Source organism: Colobus angolensis, unplaced genomic scaffold, assembly GCF_000951035.1.
Source record: "Colobus angolensis palliatus isolate OR3802 unplaced genomic scaffold, Cang.pa_1.0 Scaffold631, whole genome shotgun sequence".
Taxonomy (NCBI): domain Eukaryota; kingdom Metazoa; phylum Chordata; class Mammalia; order Primates; family Cercopithecidae; genus Colobus; species Colobus angolensis.
In genome coordinates this window covers 109595-116648 of record NW_012119944.1, presented here as the reverse complement: position 1 = coordinate 116648, position 7054 = coordinate 109595, and the positions used below count along the sequence as shown (strand labels likewise).

Genomic DNA, 7054 nt, shown 5'->3' with positions numbered 1-7054 from the left:
GAATGTGGCAAAGCCTTCAGCTGGTTTTCAGTCTTTAGTAAACATAAGAAAATTCATGCTGGAGAGAAATTTTACAAACATGAAGAACGTGACAAAGCTTTTAAACAGTCCTCAACCCTTACTACACATAAGAAAATTCATACTGGAGAGAAACACTAGAAATGTGAAGACTCCGGCAAAGGCTTCAACCAGTCCTCAAGCCTTATGGAGCATAAGAGAATTCATACTAGAGAGAAACCCTACAAATATGAAGAATGTGATAAAGACTTCAACTGGTCCTCATACTTTACTGCTCATAAAATAATTCACACTGGAGGAAAAACCCTACAAATGTGAAAAATGTAGCAAACGTTTTAATTAGTTCTCAACCCTTACTGAACATAAGGGAATTTATATAGGAGGGAAACCCTACAAATGTGAAGAATGTGGCAAACCTTTTCGCTGTTCCTCAATCCTTACTAAACATTCGTGTAATTCATACTGGGGGGAATTCCTACAATTGTGTGGAATGTGGCAAAACCTTTAACTAGTCCTTAAGGCTTACTGCATATAAGACAACTCATACTGGAGAGAAACCATACACATTAAGAATATGGGAAAGCCTCTAATAGCTCCACAATTCTTAACAGACATAAGCTAATTCTTACACAAGAGAGACGCTACAAACCTGAAAGATGTGACAATGCTTTTGGCAACACCTCAGACTTTTCTGAATATAAAAGAAATACTGATGAGAAGCTGATGAAATATAAAAGAAATACTGATGAAATCCTAGAAATGTGAAGAATGTGACAAAGCCTTTAAACAGCTGTCACACTTGATTGTAGGTAAGATAACTCATACTGGAGAAAACTAGACTAAACAATGTGGCAAAACATTTAACCAATGCCCATGCCTTATTGCAAAGGAAAGCATTTATGCTAGCCTGGGCAACAGAGAGAGACTCTGTTTGGGAAAAAAAAAATTGTGAATGCCACTAATATCTTCCCACATCTTACTAAACATCAGAGTTCATACTAAATAAAAGCATTAAGAGTGCAATTACTCTCACTAGATCTTTCAGAAAATAAAAGCCCTTAAAGTACAGAAGAATATTTATTTTGAGGAAACACATTACAAATATAAAGAGGGTTGTAGTATATTTACTTGTATCACAGATTTTATTGTACACATTTTGTACTACAGGAATACCTGGCGTAGTTTTCCCAAGTTTGCTCAACGTCAGGGAATTTATATTGAAGAATAACCCTGCAAGTTTAATAAGTTTGGAAAAACATTTTTTCAAAAATTACAGATTATAAAACACAAAAGAGTTTACATTAAAATGTATTTTTGCAGATACTTAAAAATAAAAAATACTTAATCCAAAAGTAAGTTTATGTCAATATGAGAGAATTCACAGTAGAAATATCTGTCTCAAATTTCAGACATTACACTAAATCCGACTGCTGAGTATAGGAATAAATCTAAAACTAAAGTTGGTAAAAAGAAAAATTATTTGTATATAACTGCCGAGACGGGCGGATCACGAGGTCAGGAGATCGAGACCATCCTGGCTAACGGTGAAACCCCGTCTCTACTAAAAACTACAAAAAACTAACCGGGCGACGTGGCGGGCGCCTGTAGTCCCAGCTACTTGGGAGGCTGAGGCAGGAGAATGGCGTGAACCCGGGAGGCGGAGCTTGCAGTGAGCTGAGATCCGGCCACAGCACTCCAGCCTGGGTGACAGAGTGAGACTCCGTCTCAAAAAAAAAAAAATTTGTATATAACTATAAAAGAAGTAGATTTTGAGGAGTTATAATTAAAGTATACTTATTGTTAGGCAGGGACCCGGACCCGATGTGGCAGCGCCACTCGGCGTAGCAGGCCCTTTGTTCGAGCAGGCTTTTTGTTTCCAGACTTCTCTCCCTCTTTGAACGCATGCTCAGACTCACATACATCAGAGGTTCCAGCTGGGCAGCCACACTCCCCCATGACCTGCAGCTCACCTGCATTCCACAAGTTCATAAACAGCAGTTTCAGTTAACAGTTTCCAAAGACCCCTTCCTCATGCCCTTACTCAACTCCTGCCCTAGTAGTTTCAAGACCCCCCAGGCCCTGTTTGCACAACCAGCTTCCCTACCTCTCCGGCTGTAAGAAGCCCCTACCCCTCACTCAGTGCGACTTCCTCGGCCCACGCCTTTGGACCAAGGAACCTCGCCCGCAAGCCCTAATAAAAGGCTATTCTCACTGCCATTTGCCTTGTGTCTTCGTTCCCGCTTTGGCTCCAACCTCAGTTTACCTTTACATTGGTGCCAAAACGTGGGAGGAGACCCCCTCCCCGGATCCCTGCCGGGTCGGGCAGGCTCTCCTCTCCCTGAGCCAGGACCTCCTTTCCGAGCCGGAAGCCATTTCACCAAATCCAAGACTCAATTTTATCACTGCTGAGTAAGTTTTCCCCCGTCCTGAAGGCTCCCTCCAGGATTCCCTGTCCAAAACGCGCGGCTGCATTGGGGGCTCTCTCCGGTCAACTGTGACCTTGGCACCAGGGACTAGGAGACGTCCAACCTCCCTGGAAGCCACTGTACCCTGCACTCTACGTGGCAGTGAGAGGACGCTCCCATTGCGGACTGCCCGCCTTAAGACCATGGGAACTACCCAGTCCAACCAGACTGAAAATGCCCTCTGAAGTGCCTCTTGGCTAATTTCCTGACTTTAAGTATCAGCCAAGACCTAAGACAAAAGCGGCTCATTTTCTTCTGCACAGTAGCATGACCGCAGTATAAATTGGATAATCAGTTTCAGTGGCCTGCAGAAGACGCTGTAGACTTATTCTCACAGATCTGACCAACTTCTGTAAGGGACTAGGCAAATAGCCCGAGATACCCTATGTTCAGGCCTTCTAGGACTTGCGTTCTCGCCCAGACCTCTGTGCCCGATGTTTGCTGGCCCAGGTCCTGCTCGCAAAATCTACTCCCTCAGCCAAGGAGAAGGACAACTCTTCCTCCTTCTCTGAGCCTCCTGACACTTTCCCTGCCTCCTCTTCGGTCCCCCACTCAACCCCCTCCTTACCCTAACCCCTCGTTGTCCCCATCCTCATCAGCGCCACCCCTTCCCTCTCCCCCTTCTGTGTCCCCACCAAACCTGACAGATCCTGCCTCTCCTACCTCCACCTCCTCCCCTTCCTCACCTGTCTCAGCCCATACTCAGTCCAGCACCGACCTCCTGTGACCCTTACGAGAGGTGGCAGGCGCCGAAAGAGTAGTCCGGGTCCATGTGCCCTTTTCATTGGCAGACTTGTCTAAGGTTGAGGGCTGTGCAGGCTCCTTTTCAGCCAATCCTACTCATTATATCAAAGAGTTCAGGTATCTATGCCAGGCATATGATCTCACCTGGCATGACCTTCATGTCGTTATGACCTCAACTCTCTCTCCTGAGGAGCAGGAGCGCATCCTAGCGGCATTCAGGCAGCATGCTAACCAGGTTCATTTAACTGACCCTGCCATGCCAGTCGGCACTGAGGCAGTGCCCTCAGCCGAGCCCAACTGGGACTACCAGGTTGGTCAGGCAGGCGCCGCCACCAGGACATGATAGTTCAGTGCCTTCTTGCCGGCATGCAGGCAGCCTCTAATAAGTCAGTCGACGTTAATAAATTAAAGGAGGTAGTCCAAGGCTCAGATGAAAATCTGGCCGTTTTTCTTAAACGGTTGACTGAGGCACTTACTCAGTACACCCACCTTGACCCTGCCTCCCCTGCAGGAGGAGCCATCTTAGCTTCATACTTTATTTCTCAGTTGGCCCCCGATATCCAAAAAAATTTTAAAAGGCAGAGGAAGGCCCTCAAACTCCCATCCAGGATTTAGTCAAACTGGCCTTCAATGTCTACAACTCCAGGGAGGAAGCAGCTGAGGCCCAACGACAGGCCAGGCTAAAACAGAAGGTACAACTCCAAACCCAGGCCTTGGTAGCAGCCCTGAGGCCAGCCGGCTCCAGGAGCTCCCAGAAAGGAGGTACTACCCGAGCACCACCTGGTGCCTGCTTCAAGTGTGGCAATGGCGGCCACTGGGCCAAGCAGTGCCCCAACCCAAAGGAGCCAACACGCCCCTGTCTGAACTGTCAGCAGATGGGCGACTGGAAGCCAGACTGCCCCAATTTGAGGACGGTCGCTACGTCTCCACGTGACGACCCTCCTCCAGGTACTGGAGGCACCTTCCAACTCCTCGACTCCGATGATGATTGAAGAGGCCCAGACTCAGGGACCCCTCTTACTCTCGCCAAGCCCAGGGTTATGCTCCAGGTAGCGGGTAAGTCCAATATCTTTCCTCATGGACACGGAGGCTACCTACTCTGTTTTGCCTTCCTTTAGTGGCCCCAGCCACCCCTCCACTGTCACGGTCATGGGAATTGATGGCACTCCCTCCATCTACCGCCAGACTCCTCCTCTGTCTTGCCACTTGGATGGCTCCCTCTTCTCGCACTCATTTCTTATCATTCTTTCCTGCCCAGTCCCCTTGTTAGGACGAGATCTCCTCTCCAAGCTAAAGGCCTCAGTTCACTTCCGACCCAACCCCTCCCCACACCTCGTGTTCCTCTTCCCCCTTCTCTCACCTGACAAATCCCATCAGGCTGAGCCCCCACTCCCGTTTCCAGTCCCCATTAACCCTAAGGTGTGGGACACCTCTACCCCAATCATTGCCCAGCACCATACTCCAGTCCACATCCAGCTAAAAGACTCTTCCAAGTTTCCCTCTAGACCCCAGTTCCCTATCTTCCTTGAACATCGACAGGGATTAAAACCCATCATTACATGCCTGCTCCAACAGCACATTCTAGGCCGGGCGCGGTGGCTCAAGCCTGTAATCCCAGCACTTTGGGAGGCCGAGACGGGCGGATCACGAGGTCAGGAGATCGAGACCATCCTGGCTAACACGGTGAAACCCCGTCTCTACTAAAAATACAAAAACTAGCCGGGCGAGGTGGCAGGCGCCTGTAGTCCCAGCTACTCCGGAGGCTGAGGCAGGAGAATGGTGTGAACCCGGGAGGCGGAGCTTGCAGTGAGCTGAGATCTGGCCACTGCACTCCAGTCCGGGCGACAGAGCGAGACTCCGCCTCAAAAAAAAAAAAAAAAAAAAGCACATTCTAGTTCCCACCAACTCACCATGCAATACTCCTATCCTGCCTGTACAGAAAAGCTCTGGGGTCTGTTGCCTCGTACAGGACCTACGCCTCATCAATGAGGCAGTAGTCCCTACCTTTCCAGTTGTTCCTAATCCATATACACTCCTCTCGCTCGTTCCGCCGACACCACTCATTTCACTGTCCTTGACCTGAAGGATGCCTTCTTTACCATCCCTCTACACCCAGACTGCCACTCTGTTTGCTTTTACATTGGAAGATCCAGACACTCATATTTCTTCCCAGCTGACTTGGACTGTTTTGCCTCAAAGTTTCCATAATAGCCCCCATTTTTTCGGACAGGCACTGGCACAGGATGTTGTCCTCTGTCCCCTGACCCACAGCACACTATTGCAGTATGTTGATGACTTATTACTATGTAATCCTTCCTAGGAGTGCTCCCTTGCAGATACTGCTACACTTTAAAATTTTCTAGGTGATCAAGGTTATCAGGTTGCCCTGGCTAAGGCTCAACTTTGCAGCCCTTCTGTCACCTACCTAGGCATACTCCTCACACCCACTACAAAAAGCCTCACAGCAGATACAATAAGCCCCTGCTGGTTGCGGTACCCTTACCCAGCCTTTTTAACTCCTCTAACCTAACCCCCTCCTTTCCCCTTCCTGGCCGGACACTACATCAATGAGTCAGGACTAGTAGAAAACAATCTCCTCACTCTAGAAAAGATTCGGGAAAGACTCCACCAGAAAAACCTTGGATTAAGGCCCTCACTTAGGTGGTGGCAGTCGTCTGTGGCCAGTTAAGTCCTACCCTTTCTAAGCCCCTTACTAATCATTGGCTTGTTACTACTCATAGCTCCCTGTATCCTCCGCTTCATCCAGAACCGCATAGAAGAAGTCTCCCGGATCACTTTCAATCAGATGCTGCTCCATCCCTATACCCAAGTTCTGACTTCCGAAAAACCCCACGATGACCCATAACAGCAACAAGCAGCCAGACGAACACGTCAACCCTTTTTCCTATTAGAAAGAGGTCAGAATGTTAGGCAGGGACCCGGACCCAACATGGCAGCACCACACAGCATAGCAGGCCCTTTGTTCGAGTAGGCCCTTTGTTTCGAGATTTTCCTCCCTCTTTGAACACACCCTCAGGGTCACATACATCAGAGGTTCCAGCTGGGCAGCCACACTCTCCCATGACCTGCAGCTCACCTGCATTCCACAAGTTCCTAAACAGCAGTTTCAGTTAACAGTTTCCAAAGACCCCTTCCTCATGACCCTTACTCAACTCCTGCCCTAGTAGTTTCAAGATGCCCCAGGCCCTGTTTGCACAACCAGATTCCCTACCTCTCGGGCTATAAAAAGCCCCTACCCTCCTCCCTCAGCGCGACTTCCTCGGCCCATGCCTTTGAACCGAGGAACCTCACCTGCAAGCCCTAATAAAATGCTATTCTCACTGCCATTTGCCTTGTGTCTTCGTTCCTGGTTTGGCTCCAGTCTCAGTTTACTTTTACACTTCTATCTTAAAAATACAGATTTTTTTTGGCCAGACACAGTGGCTTACACCCGTAAGGTCAACACTTTGTGATGCCAAGGTGGGCAGATCACCTGAGGTCAGGAGTTCAAGACCAGCCTGGCCAACATGGTGGAATCCCATGTCTAGTAAAAAGAAATACACATGCACCAAGCATGGTGGTGTACACCTGTAGTCCCAGCTACATGGGACTCTGAGGCATGAGAATCACTTGAACCTGGGAACCAGAAGTTTCAGTGAGCTGAGATTTTTGCCAATGCACTGCAGCCCAGGTGACAGAATGAGACTCTGTTCCCCCCACCCAATAAAAAGACAGCTTATTTGGAAAGAGAATAATGATGGAATTCAACTCTTAAATTGCTTCATGCTATTTCTTCATTTCTGTTGCATTCACATGTAAAAGAATGT

The 7054-nt window shown here is 48.2% G+C and overlaps 1 protein-coding gene across 1 annotated transcript in view; it reads left to right on the top strand.

Annotated features, from left to right (window-relative positions):
- Positions 1-7054, top strand: part of LOC105527577 (zinc finger protein 676-like) — a 60872-nt gene that overhangs the window by 24429 nt on the left and 29389 nt on the right. The window lies entirely within an intron of this gene.